Genomic DNA, 17,117 nt, shown 5'->3' with positions numbered 1-17,117 from the left:
ATAAGACGGCTAAAAAGGGAACCTTATTGGTATGCTCTAGGACAGGTGTCCTTACAAGATACGTAAATACATTCTCAAGTGCAGCAGTTTATACAGCCCACAAAAATCTTCCCTCCCCCAACTTACAAGGACAAGTTCCTTGTAACTCAGCCATCCTCCGACAATAGCTGGAACTGGCTTGCAGCAGCAATGCCCATTACAGGCACCAACAGGTCTACATTACAAACACACATGGTGAAGCTCTTGACGCTCCTAGTATCAAAAAAAAGGCCACCTTCATGGGCTTGCTTCCTCCCGTTCAGGCTGACTCAGAAGTGCCGTTGGTGGGTACCGGGATAGGCTTGGGTTACTAACGGTTTTATCGGAAACTTCCAACCAGGTCAGCCATTGCCAGTGCACGACAGGGTGAAGGCCCCTGCAGTCCCACTCAAGTCCAGCACATGGAAGGGTTCGGCAAGAACCTCATCCTGCGAGTTCCACAGGGGCCTCGTTTAAAAGCCCCCTGAGCTCAGTCAGGATCTTTCCATTGACTTCAGTGGGATTTGGTTCAGGCTGTCTCCCTCCAGTAGCTTTCCCATTCGGATACAATCCCGAATTCTAATGAACCTTTCCTGTTACTCCTGGGTATCACTTCTGAGGGGCACCAGTTAAAACTGCTTCATGGGCAGGCGTTTTCCAAATGAACACGGCTCTCAGAGGCGGGGAAGGATTCGATTTTTATCTGCAAATGTCCATAAACATTGATTTCACCATAGACACGCAAACCAATGAAAACAATATTTCCATCGATGATCATCAAAATTTACCGACAGGCAAAGTAAGAAAAATGCTGCCCGAGAATGTTTAGAGATTTAAGGATATTTACTTTGTCAACATTGCATGTCAAAATATACAAAACTGTTTTTGGGTATAAAGCTTTAACTTTGAGTCTCAGTGTCTACTGGCATTAAATAATTACTGTATATACTTGTTCATAAGCCAAATATTTTTGGTAAAAACGTGACGCATCAAAGAGCAGGGGTTGGCTTACAAACGGGTCTACACCAAAATTTGATGATTTAAAACTCTATGGAATTATTGAACTGAGTATCTAATACATTGTTGTTTGGTTTATGTGGAGCGTCTGCAGGCATGGAGCCCCTCAGCTCCCTGTGGCCGCGGTTCACCGTTCCCAGCCAAAGAGAGCTGCGGCAAACTGTAGACACTGGGAGTTGAGGGGCTCCATGCCTGTGAACGCTCCAGGTAAACAAAATGTCCCGATCCACCAATGGCTTACCCTGAAGGGGTTGGGAGCCAAAGTTTTCCAACCCCTGAAATATAGGGTCAGCTTATGAAAGGGTTATACAGTTTTTGCTATTTTTACTAATCATGGGGGGGGCGGTTGGCTTATAAACGAACGAGCTAACGAACGAGTATATACGGTAGCGTCTGACCACTTCACTGTCTGCCACCACCCCCAGAATTTCCCACAATTGCAAACATTTACATAAAAATTGCTTACAACTCATAATTTTGCATAACTGAAAATTTAAAATGGGTAAAAATAGAAAAAAGTTTAAAAACTCATCAATATTATCCATTGAAATTATAAAACACTGGAATTAAATTCTGCCAAGCCGGTTTATAAAGAAGAGAAAGTTTGCTACAGAGAAAAAAAAATGACAAGCATAATTCAGCAGCTCTTGGATTAATCCTGATACGAGAACTTGGATAATTACAGCCAAAAGGAATGAAGACAACATACAAATGTAGGTTAACACATAAAGGGATTCGGTTTGCAAGGTTTAATATATCAGCAGCTCAAAAGCAGATTTGTAAACGTAATTATGGAAAGATTATAAAAGCATGTAATACCCAAAGGGCCAAAAAACTTTACTTAAAAATAAGGACAAGTGTAAAAAAAAAAAATAAGCCAAACATTTTAAATTAACTAGCCTAGCCCATGTATCTGAATTTTTGTTTAAAGAATGTCACCAGCCAGGTAGATTATTTATTGGGGGTACATACACAGTGTGCAGCTACTCAGTATCTAAAGTAATCTTCAAGAAATACCATTTCCAAGGTAAGCCATTCAGACAGTCTTGCAATCTTCACAGTCCTGTAATTCACTTCAAAATGCCTCAGTTCTTTAGAGAGGATACCCCTAGATGAGCAAAATGACATAGAAAGACCTGGCCAATCACATGCTAAAACGGATGAGGATGTTTCTTAAAGTGACTCTCCTTCATGGGAGATGACACGTAACATATGCATGGAATCGCCATGAGCGGCTGATTTTCTGATTACATTTATTCCGTTTGATCAAGTGTGGGAGCATTTGTATTTAAGGAATACTGTTCTGAAAACGAAGATGAACAATATACTACACTAAAGAACATATTAGGATGAGTCTTCCACGCTGTTCAAAAATGCCTGAAATTCATCAGTCCTTCTAAAATAATGGGTATTGATGTGCTGATTTATTGTAATATAATAAATCCTCCTGGTAAGGACCATATCAAGACTTTTATGAATGTAAACAGTTTAATAGATACACCACCTACTGTACTCATCCATAATTATCGTACTGTCTGCCACCCTTAAAAAAATACTGCAATATTCTCAATATGGGAGTTGTGTGCTTGTTTCCTGTAGGAAAGAAGGATTGTCTCGTGCTTAAGGCACTGAACTGGGACTTAGGAGACCTGGATTCTAGTCTTGAATCTGCCACAGACTTCTTGCGTGCTCTTGGACAAGTCACGTAGTCTCTCTGTGCCTCAATTCCCCATATGTAAAATGGGGTTAATAGTACTTCGTTACTGTATAGGGCTATGTGAGGATAAGTTCATTAATGATTGTGATGTGCTCAGATATTACAGCGATAGGAGTCATAAGTATCTCTTGACAGACAGGGTTCTACAAGGTCCAATCCAGCTAAGTACATGCTTAATTTAAACCCATGAGTAGAACTCAGATGCTTAAAACTTCTGAGCATGTGGTTAAGCTGAACTGTGGTCAGAGTGCACAGCTCCTTACCAGACTGAGCCCGTAGCATGTGCAGCTCTGAGCTCGTTGGCAGCACTTAACATCCATCAAAAGCATGTCAAAGGATCACAGGCAAATAATAAACCTACATTTGGGGGCTTAAAGTAACAAAAAATGGTTTTACAAACTCAATCTGACTAGAAATGCAATTGTGCATTTGAAAAGGCTCAGGACTGACAATTTAAACATTCTGCGGCTGCATGGGAAACTCAAACATAACTTTCTTCTTTCCTTGAACCTGGGTATTGCTGGACTCACTAGCTGATACCGCAAACACTTATGCATGTGAGTGACTAGGTGCATGTGTAGTCCCATTCAACAGCTCAATGGGACTACACGTGCGTAGAAAGTAATGCATGTAAGTGTTCGCAGGATTGGAGCTTAATGACATATAGCTTGGCTGAATCCACACTAAGGGCATGAACATGGGAACAGCCTCCATGTCTCTGAAAGCCATCAACACTAACAAAGAAGAGGCATTATTTATATTGATATAAGAAGAAACGGGATGAATCATGGAACTGGAAATGGTGTCTAACATCACGTAAAACTCTGAAGTGGGAGCCAGACGACAGACTAGTCTCCTAAGGGAAGTTGTAGAAACCCAATCACTGGAGACCTGTGAAACTGGATTACACAAAGACCTCAAACAGATACAGTGTGGAATAACTCTGCACTGGCAGAAAGGGATACGAGGTCATCTCTATCTTTAAGTTCAGAAATCTCAGCAGAAGCTTTATCAGCCTAGATACCCACCCCAAACCTGCGACTTCTGCTTTTAATTGAGCTGTCCTTTTTATAAGGCTCAGCAATGAAAATCTCTCCCGTCAGAATCTCACAGCAGTTTGCACCTCGGTGGGGCTATGAGGCAGCAGACCGTATACGTTTCTTATATACGGCCGAACCAAACTCAAATATCAAAGTAGCCTTTAATAGGCTTTTTAAAAGAAAAGTTGCTTTAAAAAAAAAAAAAAAAAAAGAGTTCTATGGAGAGGGAGAGAGGCTACCAACAGAGGGAGAATCACACCCCTACAAGAAATGCACACAGGGCTTGTTTTCGGTTTTCTCCTCATCTTTACTACACAGGCCTATCTATCCCGTGCAGTCAGAACGATGCTGATCATGGCACACGACGCTTGATCACAGTGCAGGAACCCTAAAATCAACCTTCATGAAGTTCATTTTCTCACCTGTGCTCACATAATTTCCACTTGCAGTGTGGTAGGGATTCAGCATTACACCAGAAATTACTCTGCACGTGACAACTATCGGGCCAATTCTGGCCCTGTCCCAGCAAAGCTGTTAAGCACGTGATTAAGGGTACGTCTACACTGCAATTATCAAGTGTGATTGCAGCTCGCGCAGGCACACCCGAGCGACACGGAAGTGCAGCTAGGAGAATCAAAGCGTGGTGTGGGCTTCTGCTAGCTGCCAGAGTAATTAGCCAGGGTTCCAGGGAGGCTTGTAAAGCTCGCACTACCGTGGGTTCACTGATCTAGTACCTAAATTAAAGCTAGCTTGGGTATGTCTACACAAACTGCAGTCACGCCCCAAGACTGCAGTGCAGACATACCCTCAGTGCTTTGCTGAATAGGGATGGTCTTAAACGTGAGGTTAACGTGCAACATGCTTAAAAGCTTGTGGACTGGAGGCATGAAATCCTGCCCTACTGAAATCAATGGCAAAACTCCCATTGACTTCCACAGGGCTGGAATTCCACCCGAAGTTTCTAGTGGCTGACTTTACTGCTGTGAGTGAGTATAGAGCCCCTACACATCCCAACCTGGCCTGGGCTTGTAAGGTGGAGCATAAGCTTCTCTTTTGTTTAATTTCACTCAATTCATACTGGAGCTTTCGCTAAACCTGGAGCTCATACTAAACTGGTGCAGGGCCGTGGTGACTCGGCTCTTCCTGTTTCTGAGACAGATAAACTATGAACCAGTCCATTTACTGTGTGTCTGTTTTTGGGATGAGATGGTAAAATAAAAGAGGTCCTGTCTGCTCTGCATGGCTGTTAACACATCGCATGGCACAACTGGCAAGACTCAAGTTTGCCCCTGGGTCCTTGACCAAAAGCCCCCCTTAGGTCAACATGGTAGTTCCTGGTTGCCCTCCCACCCCAGAGGTGGCTGCATTTGTTGTGCATCTGTGCAGTGTTGTGACTATGTAGAGACAGTTTGAAAGCACACTGTGACGCTCTAGATTGAAAGTCACTTTTATAAATATGAAAACTTAGAAACATCTCCTAACATTAAATACAATGTATTGATCCAAGTTCTTGAACATGCCATCACCAAATAAAAACCTTTCAGACCTAAAAAAAAGAAAAGAAAAGAATTAAATAAATAATAATGATACTTGACAAACATTAATGAATTAATACACCATCAGTAAAAAAATTAAACTTGTAAAATAAAGATCAACATGATACTTCAAACCTACAAAAAACCGAAATAACCTGCTTCAGGACATGGACATTTACTACATGACTTGACTGAAGCTGCTTAAAGTATGCCCTCTCCAAAACAGAACTAGTGAACTCTTGGCTTTCAACTAGGGTGACCAGATGAGGGGAAGAAAATATCGGGACACATGGCGGGGTGAGGCGGGGGGGTGCCCGCTGGCAGAGCAAGTGCTGCCAGCGGATATCGGGACAAAATGCATCCTGACCAGGACAGACACCAAAATATCGGGATGTCTGGTCACCCTACTTTCAACAGATGCTCCCTGGGTTTTGGCATTACATTTCGATTCATTTTTTAAATGAATTTCTACAGAAAGTAAATTAAAATGGCCTTGTATACATGCTGCAGACAGGACATTTAGAGATTTCAGCTAAGAGCTCAAGTGTCAGAGGCACGAATGGCCAGATGCTCAGTCGGTATCCATCGGCCTAGATTTAGAGACTTTCCTGTGGGATTTGATTAGAACAACTCCAGTAGTGGAGCCCTGGTCCTGCCCTGCGATCCACTAGCATGTGGATCCGGGTGCTCCTGCCCATAGTACTCTGCAAAGGTGCAGGGGTCCTGACTAGTGATTCCCACAGCAGGATAAAGAGCCAAAGAAGTCACTTCCACTACAGTTTTTCCACTGGGGCCAGGATTTTGGTCCTAACTGAAGGAAGCGGAAGGAGTTCTTTGTACTGCGGCTGGACTTTACTGCTAAAGAAAAACATCACCACCGCTGAGGGAGCTCCTGGGGTTTTCGGATGATTGAAAACAGCATTTTGAAATCAGCTGTTAGCTCCAACTATGTATAATTTGTGGTTGCTTAACCAGACATCAGCAAAATCATATGGTGTCCCTGAGTGCTTGGCACAACTCACGATGACTTTTAGTAGTCAGGATGTAGTGCTTTCCATATGGAACCCAGGCCCTCAAAGGTCCAATCTGTTTGGGGATGTCTTTTAATTAAGGCTTTCATGGAGAGAATAGCTTTTGTTCAGCAAAAAGATAAAATCCACAGTGATAGTCACAAGGTGTCTTCAGTGACTCTAGGATGTTGGCAGATGCTTTTGATTAAAATAAATATTGATACATATAAGAACATAAGAAAGGCCATACTGGGTCAGACCAAAGGTCCATCTAGCCCAGTATCCTGTCTATCGACAGTGGCCAATGCCTGGTGCCCCAGAGGGAGTGAACCTAACAGGCAATGATCAAGTGATCTCTCTCCTGCCATCCATCTCCATCCTCTGTATTTATAACATATGCCCAGGTATATGGGCCACACTGGTATCTGCATATGAAATTATCTGTGGCAAAGGTCAAGGATGTGCTGGGACAGGGTTCCAAACACAGGCTTAATTATAAATTTTGAAGCAGGTGGATAGAAAGAGTTCTGAGAATTGTAGCTATCAGTGAATTGTACTTTTGCTATATGGATCATGGGAAAGATCTTCAAAAGCACAAAGGAGAGTTGGAAGGCCAGCTCCCATTGCTTTCATATGGGAACAGAGTGGCTAATTGCCTTCTGTACATTTGAAAATCTCCCCTCAGCCAAGGCCTTACCACACTTGGAAGGCAACTCCCATCTTTTCATGTATTTATACCTGCTCCTGCATTTTCCACTCCATGCATCCGATGAAGTGGGTTCTAGCCCACGAAAGCTTATGCCCAAATAAATTTGTTAGTCTCTAAGGTGCTACAAGGATTCCTCGTCCTTTTTGCTGATACAGACTAACACGGCTACCACTCTGAAACTTGGCAACACTAGTAGGTTGTATCGCTTTATACACCTGTATAGTTAAGGCAGAACATCCCCTAATGCGGACACAGTTATACTGGAATAAAGACGCTTTATACCAGGCCAGGTTTACACTAAAAAGTTAGGTCGACCCAGTTACGTTACTTGGGTGTAAAAAATCCATCCTCCTGAGTGAAGTAGTAGTAGAATTCTTCTGTCGACCCAGCTACCACCTCTTGGAAAGATGGATTACCTATGGCAACGGGAGAACTTCTCCTGTTGCTGTAATGAACATGTACAGTGCTGCAGCTGTTACTCCTGGGGGAATTCTGCGTCACTATGTGTGCGCAGAATTCACGGCCCCCGCAGATTTCTTTGACGGCCCCCACAGAAAAATGACTTCTGAAGGGGAAGCAAAGGGAAGCCACAAGAGCAGTCATGCACCCCTCCCTGGCAGTCCAAGCAGGTTGGTTTGGGTGCCCAGAGTGATTGGTAGAGACATAAATCACCACCAGGGAAGAAGAGGGGGGCTGGGCAGTCATGAATGTGTGAGAGACACTCTGTCCCTCTCACTTGATATTGCGGCATGTTCAACGTGGTGGGGCAGGACTTTGGGTTGTTTCTGGGGAGGCAAGCGCGGGGCAGGCTGTCACCTCAGGCAGAGCAGAATGTAGCAGCCTGCCTGCCGTTCCCTTGCCTGCTTGTACTGCCAGAGCCAGCAGCAACTGCTGTCTGCTGCCCCCGGGTCCTAGCGCCCCCCATCCACTAATGGGAAGACAGGCTGCCTTTACCCTGCCCTTCTACCCTAGCCCCACGCCTCTCCAACATCCCAAACCCGTCAGCCCCAGCCCTCATCCCCCCGCACCCTAATCCTCTGCCCCAGCCCTGAATCCCCTCCTGCATCATGAACCCCTCATCCTCAGACCCACAGCCCTCACCCCTGCATTGCCTCTTATCCCCAAACTCCCTCCCAAACCCCTTCCCCCCCTTCCCACACACCCCCTCCTGCCCTCAAACTCCCTCCCAAAGCCTGCACCCCCACCCTTTGCACCGCCTCCCACCCCCAAACTCCATCCCAGAGCCTGCACCCCTCTCCCCCTCCTGCACACCCACCCCCTGCCCTAGCCCGGAGCCTGCACCCAGCACCCAAACTCTATCCCAGAACCTGCACTCCTCCTACACCCTAATCCCCAGGACCTGCACCCCAGACCTCCTCCCCCAACCCAACCCTCCTCCCAGAGCCTTCGGCAGGTTGGGGGGCGGGGGGTTCTGGGCACCACCAAAATTTCTACAACCCTGCCACCCATGCAAGTGGATAAGGGTTGGGGCAGTCAGGGGACAGGTAGGGTCCTGGGGGGGCAGTTAGGGTGGGGGGGTTCTCAATAGGGGGCAGTCAGGGGACAAGAAGCAGGGGGGGTTGGGGTTTTGAGGGGGGCAGTCAGGGGGGTGGGAAGTGGGAGGAAGTGGATGAGGGCGTGGTGGGGCTTCCCCCACCCAGTGTCCTCTTTTTTGATTGTGGAAATACGGTAACCCTACCTTTCCGGAGATGGTCAGTAGCCAATATAAATTGTGAGTTTGAGTCCCCAGCCCTCACTTGCTCTTCAGTTGTGTATGATGTAACACTGAGTGTATGGCTGCATATATTTGTTGACTAATAACTAGAAGTAAAGGGTCAACATTGCTACATTACTATTAGACAGAGGGGACTTGGGGATTTCCTCCAGTCTCCAAACCCATTCTCCATCCATTGTATTATAGTTCAAATAAATTACCAAAATAATTGAAACCAGCGTGATTATATGGTGTTAACTGGACAAATAAAATATGCAGAATTTTCTAATATTGTCTGCAGAATTTTTAATTTTTGGGTACAAAAGTCCCCAGGAGTAAGCCGCGGTGCCGCTCTAGCATGTTAAATGTAGACATAGCCCAGTGTCGCTATTCCCATATGAAACTGGGAATAACTATACTTGTGTAAGGCACCTTTATATGACATAACTGTGCCCATGCTAGGTGTTATACCAATATAACTCTGGTGGGACAAGATCTCTGCCCCCAAACTATAGAGTTGCACTGGTATGCTTTTGAGTGTAGATTCCTGGCCTTATTCTGGAAACATGGTCAGCATTGGCAAAGGCACAAAGAATTAACTACATATAAAGACCAGTTCACTTCAAAACCATAAACTGGATTAAATACATATATATGGATGATAATCACCTCCTGTTCCAAGTGCTTAACTTCCATTAGCCATAATGGAAGTGAAATAAACACAGAGGGAAGACTAGAGCGTAGCGGTTCAGGCACGTGCAATGCCATAGTGGAGAAGGTGTACAATGCTGTAATCTGTAGTATACAATACTTTTTTATTATATATATAAAAATAAAAACTTAGCATGGTCATCATGAATGAATTCCTATTTTTATAGGAATTTGTATTAAACTCTGAATTATAATCTATTCACTACTATATATTACTGTCTTCCAGGATCGTAAGACCATTGAGTTTCTGAGGACAGCATTTCAAATGGTATGAAATAATCTCAGATTTATGCTCACTGATCTATTTAAAAGAATGCTTAGTTTAGCTGCAATTCAAGACGGACAGCAGCATTAGCTCTATGAGACTCTCACCCCAAAGTGAGATTATTTCTTTTAAAAAGTTCACATACAAATACTAAATTTACCAAATACCCAAAGCAGCAAAGAAGATATTTGTGTGTGCTTGTTACAAACCAATCTGAAGAGCAATTACAGTTTTTTTTTTACTTCATTACTAAGATCCCAATTCAGACAAGTACATATGCATGTCCTAAATTTTGGGCCTAGGCTCACTTTTGTGCTTAAGCGTTTACCTGAATACAGGCCTAAATCTGTTGGTTATTTACAAGCCAAATTCAGTAAACTCTGTTTTAAACACACACTTCATCCAGTAATCTTAATCAAGTTGTTTTGTCTGGTAAAATGCTGCATTACCTTCCCTCCTGTTCCAACAGCGATTGCTATTGGGGAAGTTACAGAATGACAGTAAAATGCTGTGTTCACGAAACTACAACCTACATGGTAATAAGGACCAATTCTCTAACGGAGGAGGAATTGGGGTATGAAGACACAGAAATGAAAGAACAACAAAAAGCCCTATATCTTTTTTCATTACCATTCTGTGTGAAGTTGTTCAGGGCGATGATCTCTCACAGTAACTTCTAGCAGGGAATCGGACGATCTCAAAATAACCTCAATTCAGTCTTAATGCTTCATGTCTTTCACTTAAGCTAAAAATAAAGGTACATATGAATGATTATGAAATGATAAAACAAACATGAAACTGAAAATAATGCTTTCTGTATCTGGCAGCTCGACTAATGCACATTGTATACGAAGAATTGAAGACATTTTTATCCGGAAGGATGGATAAAAATGTATACACATTTACAGTACATACATATGAACAATGAATGTGTAATTTAATTTAACAAAAAATAATATTGCAATGAATATAGCGTAAGTTTTGGCCCAATATTTCCATTACATGCACTAACATCTGAGGTTGACACTGATGTATCATTCTTTTAGGTTATGAGACATTTTACCAGTTATGTTGTACCAATCAAAATCATGTTGACTGCAAATAGCAGCATCTGGTTGGAATCATCAGTGGGCTATTTAACATACTTAATTCATCTTCTGTGTGTGTGTGTGTGTGTGTGCGCGCGCAAAAGTGCCACCTTAAAATATTCAAATGGACTGTCTCAAAGCAAAGTCATCTTTATGGTCATTCTCCTTGATTTCACGCAAAGATCCAGCTAACAATATATAATGTTTTCATGTCAGCATGAAGTCTGCATTTTAAATTTTCTGCGTTGACACTACAAGAACTAATCCTATTATTTCCTTAACAGAGTCTGAATAGGCATCTCCCACGTTCTCCTTTCTATTGTAAATTTAACCCACGTTAATTCACTTACCCAGCTCTCAAGCTGCTTTTCCTACCAACTGGGATTTAATGGAACAAAATCCTTTCTTTTCAAGTTTGAGATTTGAGACAGTCAAATCTTTCAAAAATGTTATGAACGTTTGTAGACCTTTCTGTTTAAGAAGAACAAACATTCCAACAGGTTAGAAAAAAATTCCAGCACCAAGTTTAGTGCAGGGAATACAAACACTACACAACACCTCCCCCAGTTTACACCACTGTCAGATGGCCGACATTCTGGCTAACTACACAAAAATAAGAATCAGAGTTGCAAATGAAATTGCTGTAGGGATTTATAGGATGATTACGAGAATGACATTTTGACAGAACAACTGCGTAATGATTGTCCAAAACAAATAGCAATTGCTTCTTAACCGTTTATTTTCCTCTTTGATAAACTGTAATATTCAGAGGTTACTAAGAGGGAAAAGAACTCGGAAAAACAGAATTCTGCTGACTGACTGTTTGAAATCACTTTTGGTCTCACAGTGTTCAGCAGTGCTCTTTTCTATAGGCTTAATTATTAACATGAATTACAGTGAAAACTCAATGATCTGCACACTAATTCTCACACACACACACACACACACACACACACACACACACACAGTGTCTCTCCCCACTTCTCAGCAAAGGTGCAATAGCAGAGTAGACTCTGATAGTACTGTTTCCAATACGTAGTATAGTGTGTCATTTACCAGTAAACTATAAAATAGTTGGACTAAATGACAATTATGAAAATAAATCAACACATTTCTTTTTGTGGTGCCTTATGCTTAAGGTTTGGTTTTTTTTTTTTTTTTTTTCCACATTGTGATTATTGAATTACTTACTAATCCACAAAATTCAGTAACATTCAACGGGTCTCCCAGTAATTAATGTGAAGTACAATTCTATTGTAACATACAGATCAACTCCGATGTAAAGCCACACAGCAGACTGTACTAAGAATGTGAGGTGATGTGTGGTACATATTTGAAAAAAGGCCAGAAGTAGGCTTGCTCTCACTGCTATATAGTACATTGAGGTGCAATAATAATAATACCCTTTCTTGAGGAAAGCCTCCCATGAATAGCATGCTCAAAAAGCTAAGTGTGTGCTCAAAGCTCACAGTGCAAAAGGAAAAGGAAAACAGTGATGATAAACTAGCTGAGGAGCTGCCCTAAGTTCTCAAAACCTCATTGACTTCAATGGAGCTATGACAATTTACAGCAGCTGAGAATCTAACCCATTATATCTGAGAGACACGCTACAGACACAAACATTTTCAAAAGTGACTTAGGCACTTAGGGACAGATTCTTTAAGATATTTAGCCATGTAAAAATGCATGGATCTAGCTGCACCTTTAGACACCTAAATAAGTTTAAAAATCTGGCCCTTAAGAACCTAAAAGCTACCAGTACTACAGTGGAGCAGCTGTACCGACATAGCTGTGCTGCTAGTTCAGATGCTCTATGCCGAGGATGTGCACGAGGGTACAGACTATCATACAGGCCCATAAGCCTGACTTCAGTACCAGGCAAATTGGCTGAAACTATAGTAAAGAACAGAATTATCAGACACTTAGGTGAACACGACATGTTGGGGAAAAGTCAACAGGGCTTTTTGTAAAGGGAAATCGTGTCTCACTAATCTATTAGAATTCTTCAATATGTGGACAAGGGTAATCCAATGGATTTAGCACACTTGGACTTTAAGAAAGTTTTTGACAAGGTCCCTTACCGAAGGCTCTTAAGCAAAGTAGGCAATGATGAAAGGGAAGGTTCTCACCAGGGATCAAACAACTGGTTAAAACACAGGAAACAAAGGGTAGGAATACATGGTCAGATTTCACTGTGGAGAGAGGTAAATAGCAGGGTCTCCCAAGCATCTGTACTGGGATCAATTCTGTTCAACATATTCATAAAAGATCTGGAAAAATGGGTAAAAAGTGAGTTGGCAAAGTCTGCAAATGATACAAAATTACTCAAGATAGTTAAGTCCAAAGCCGATTATGACACATTACAAAGGAATTTCATAAAACTGAACTACATCTGCCATTTTGTTGCACGTTTACACAATGTTGATAAATGCAAAGTAATGCACATTGAAAAACATAATGACAACTATGGATATAAAATGATAAGTGTTAACAGCTAAGTTAGATCCTAAGAAAGAGATCTTAGGGTCACTGTGGATAGTTCTCCGAAATCATCTGCTCAACATGCATCAGCAGTCAAAAAAGCTAACAGAACATTAGTAACCACTAGTAAAAAGATAGATAATAAGACTGAAAATGTCATAATGCCACACTATAAATCCATGGTATGCCCACATCTTGAATACTGCATGCAGCTCTGGTGTTCCCCATCGTAAAGAAGATACATTAGAATTAGAAAAAGTAGAGAGAAGGGCAACAAAAATAATTAGGGGTATGGAGCAGCTTCCACATGAGGAGAGATTAAAAAGATTTCCAAGCTGAACAAGCCCAAAGAGATGGCTAAGGGGGGAAATGATAAAAGTCTATAATAACATGAACGTTGTGGAGAAAGTGACTAAGGAAGTGCTATTTACCCCTTCACATAACACAAGAACCAGGGGTCATCTAATGAAATATATAGGCAGCAGGTTTAAAACAAACATGAGGAAGTATTTCTTCAGACAATGCACAGTCAATCTGTGGAACTCATTGCAAGGGGATGCTGTGAAGGACAAAAGTATAACTGGATTAAAAAAAGAACTAGATAAATTCATGGAGAATAGGCTATCAATGGTTATTAGCCAAGATGGTCAGGGACACAACCCATGCTCTGGATGTTCCTAAACCTCTGCCAAAAGCTCAGACAGCATGACAGGATGGATCACCCAATAAATTGCCCTGTTCTGTTCATCCCCTCTGAAGTATCTGGTACCGGCCACTGTCGAAAGACAGAATACTGGGCTAGATCGACCATTGGTCTGACCCAGTATGGCCGTTCTTGTATTCTGATTTTCAATGGGACTTTCACTCCTAAATCCCTTTGGGGTTTTTGAAAATCTTCCTTTATAAGCAAATATTTTCTCCATAGACTGAATAAAGCATTCATTCTGGAGTATGTAATGTCAGCTATTATAACATCTCCAGGTTATTCTGACATTTTCTTGCAGACCATTCTTCTCTCTGATTCCAAAGATATTTAAGGGGAAAGTACAGTTCTACTATTTCAGATTTTTGTACCCACTGCATTTGCTTACAAAACAAAAAATTATCCAGTGATTGGAAAAATTCTTCCTAGCTTTTCATTTGAAAACTACTACTTCGGTCTCTCTTTTTCACAGATCTATTATCATGCAGCTCCCCCACCCCTTTGAATGTCTCCATTATGTTCCTTCCTACGCCAATCTCTACTTTATAAAAATTACAGCACTCAGGAGTACTAGAGAGTCTGCAGCTACGCAGCGGAGGTGCAGCCCTGCTCTACAATATGCACCATTCACGTCTAAACCCCAAACATTCTTTTAGCCACAGATCCTAAATCTATCTTGCACCACACAGATAATCTATCATTTAGCCCTACCACCTTATTCATTTCTCAGATTTGATGCCATTTTTAGGTAGAGACTCAAGACACAGTACTGCTTTATGCCTTTTTCCTTTTGGCTCCAGCTGAGACTTTTCATGCTCATCTTCAAATCTCAGATCTCTATTTCTGTAAGTCATTTTCATCCTTACCTGTTGTACATATGAAGCTGGATTTTTTTTTCCCTTACTTTCAATCTTAATAAACGCTAGCACTCATATCTCTGCTCTTATTTATTTACCTTCGGTCTTCACAAGCGGAGTACATATATTTCTGTCTTTATTTTCACTTCTTTCCCAAAGCTATCTATAATATAAATTACATAACTCTGAATCTTTAGCAGTCTCATCTTCTTTCTACTTGTCTACACAATTTTCCAGGTCTTACACCAATAGAAAATGTGTGTTTTTCTGTTAAGATTTTTTTTCTGAATCTGAGAACTTGGACCTGTTAGACATTGGCCTCTTAGCTTGCATTTTTGGCCGCTGGGTTAGGTCCCATATTGAATCAAGTTTGCTTTCCTTAACAACTATCCTTAAAAAATCCTGGTTTTATCTTCCACTATTTCAGCATTACCAACTCCAAGAATTCAAAAATCATTAATCAGGGCCCCCAACCTCCAAAAAACCATGAGATGGTCTTAAAAAAAAATCAAGATACACCTCTACCATGATATAACGCTGTCCTCGGGAGCCAAAAAAAAAACTTACCGCTTTATAGGTGAAACCACGTTATATCAAACTTGCTTTGATCCACCGGAGTGCACAGCCCTGCCCACCCCCGGAGCACTGCTTTACCACATTATATCCGAATTCATGTTATATCGGGGTAGAGGTGTAATTAAAAAAAATTATACATTTGGGGTTCTTTTAATTTGACTTCTTCCGCTTTTGTGTTGATAAGCTTCATGAAGAAGAGATTGCTAACAGTAACACTGTAATGATTTCCCACAAATATTCTATATTGGATGACCAGTTGTTTACTTCGGAGTAAGAGTGCACTTTATTTTGGGATTCTATCACAGAGATTGCTGGAGAAGAACTGGGATTAAGGAGAATGAAAACGTAACACTGGATTACAGACAATATCATCAAATAATAGGAAAGAAAAAAAGTGCTGTGCAGAATGGATGCGCTGGAAGGTCAGAGTCAAGTCAATTAAGAGGAGGAAATGGGCAATGGAGGAAAAGATGTCTTGAACAAGCAGTCAAGAGGGTCTGTCTGAACGATCATAATCCATAGTGGAATAATATCATGCGGTGCATTGAGGAAGCCTCTGAAAGACATGACTTGACAAGGGTATTCAAGACTTTGAAGGTCCTAATTGGACATCCATTTTTTGGCTTCTGCCGGGTAAGGACAAAAATGGAGAATAGTGCCAGGATACTCTTATATGATTTAAGTGCTGGTGTTAGTACTGTTGTGAATTAATGAACAGATCCCTACCAAGATGTAAACTACAACTCAGTCGAAAAATGAAGCCAGCAGAAAATAGGCTAGTGACATTAGAGGAAGTGATGGTTGTGGTCAAACAGATACAAAATGAGTGCCTAGTCTTGACAATACTACTAAAGAGTGGAGGCCTAGATTTATTTCACTGGCTTCAAAGAGTTGTCTTAAAAGTTTGGGAAACCAGTCACATTCTGTAAGACTGGGAAAAGGGGCTGGGTCCCCCCCACCCGCTTTTTTTTTTTTTTTTTTTTTTAGGAAAACCAGAAGTATGCCAGGGATGCGTTCTCTCACCTACATTATTTAATGTTCTAATAGACTATCTGATGATAAAGCTGCTTGTGGCCAAAGTAAGAGGTGTGAAATTTAAAGATTCATCTTTAGAGGATCTTGAGTAGGCAGATGATAATGCCTTACTTGGAGAGACTACTGACCAACTATAGCTAATGCTGGAAGAGCTACGAAAAACTGCTGAATCTATGGGACTTAAGTTCAGTGGTGATAAAACAAAAGCATCCCTCCTATAAAATGGAAAAGAATGACCTGCCAACGCTGCATGTAGATGGCAATGACACTGAATGGGTGAATAATTTTATCTATCTATCTGAGTAGTCAGTTAACAGCAAGATGTTCAGATTGGTCTTGTGTCAATGGCACTTCAGTGCTATCTTTGGATGGCGGGATGTCTGTGTGACAACTCAGATACGAGTGTTCCATGCAGGACTGATGACAACTATGTTATATGGAGCAGAAACATGGCCATTAAAAACAGCCAAGGAGAGGAAACTGAACAGTTTTCCGTGTCAAAAGTTACAGTGTATTCTTAACATACGTTCGTTTGATTTTGTCAAACATGAAGGTATACTTTGATGATCCCAGCAAGTTTCAGTCTTGCACCAGTTGAGAACAAGACAACTGCCATGGTGGGGTCACGTCCAATGTGCAGA

General features: G+C 41.6%; 1 long non-coding RNA gene across 2 annotated transcripts in view; it reads right to left on the bottom strand.

Annotated features, from left to right (window-relative positions):
• Positions 1-3,109: 3,109 nt before the first annotated feature.
• LOC117875413 overlaps positions 3,110-17,117 on the bottom strand; it is a 38,259-nt gene continuing 24,251 nt past the window's right edge. The window contains exons 1-3 of one of the 2 annotated variants that reach the window (XR_004645268.1): positions 12,906-13,056; positions 10,367-10,481; positions 3,110-5,338 (exon numbers count right to left, since the gene is read on the bottom strand). This is a non-coding gene — a long non-coding RNA (uncharacterized LOC117875413). Of the gene's footprint in view, positions 5,339-10,366; positions 10,482-12,905; positions 13,057-17,117 lie in introns of those variants that run through there. The other variant, XR_004645269.1, reaches the window with a different exon arrangement.

This window comes from Trachemys scripta, chromosome 3 (genome assembly GCF_013100865.1).
Source record: "Trachemys scripta elegans isolate TJP31775 chromosome 3, CAS_Tse_1.0, whole genome shotgun sequence".
Classification (NCBI taxonomy): Eukaryota; Metazoa; Chordata; order Testudines; family Emydidae; genus Trachemys; species Trachemys scripta.
Note: the sequence above shows the minus strand (reverse complement) of the source record. Positions and strands in the feature narration are given on the sequence as shown.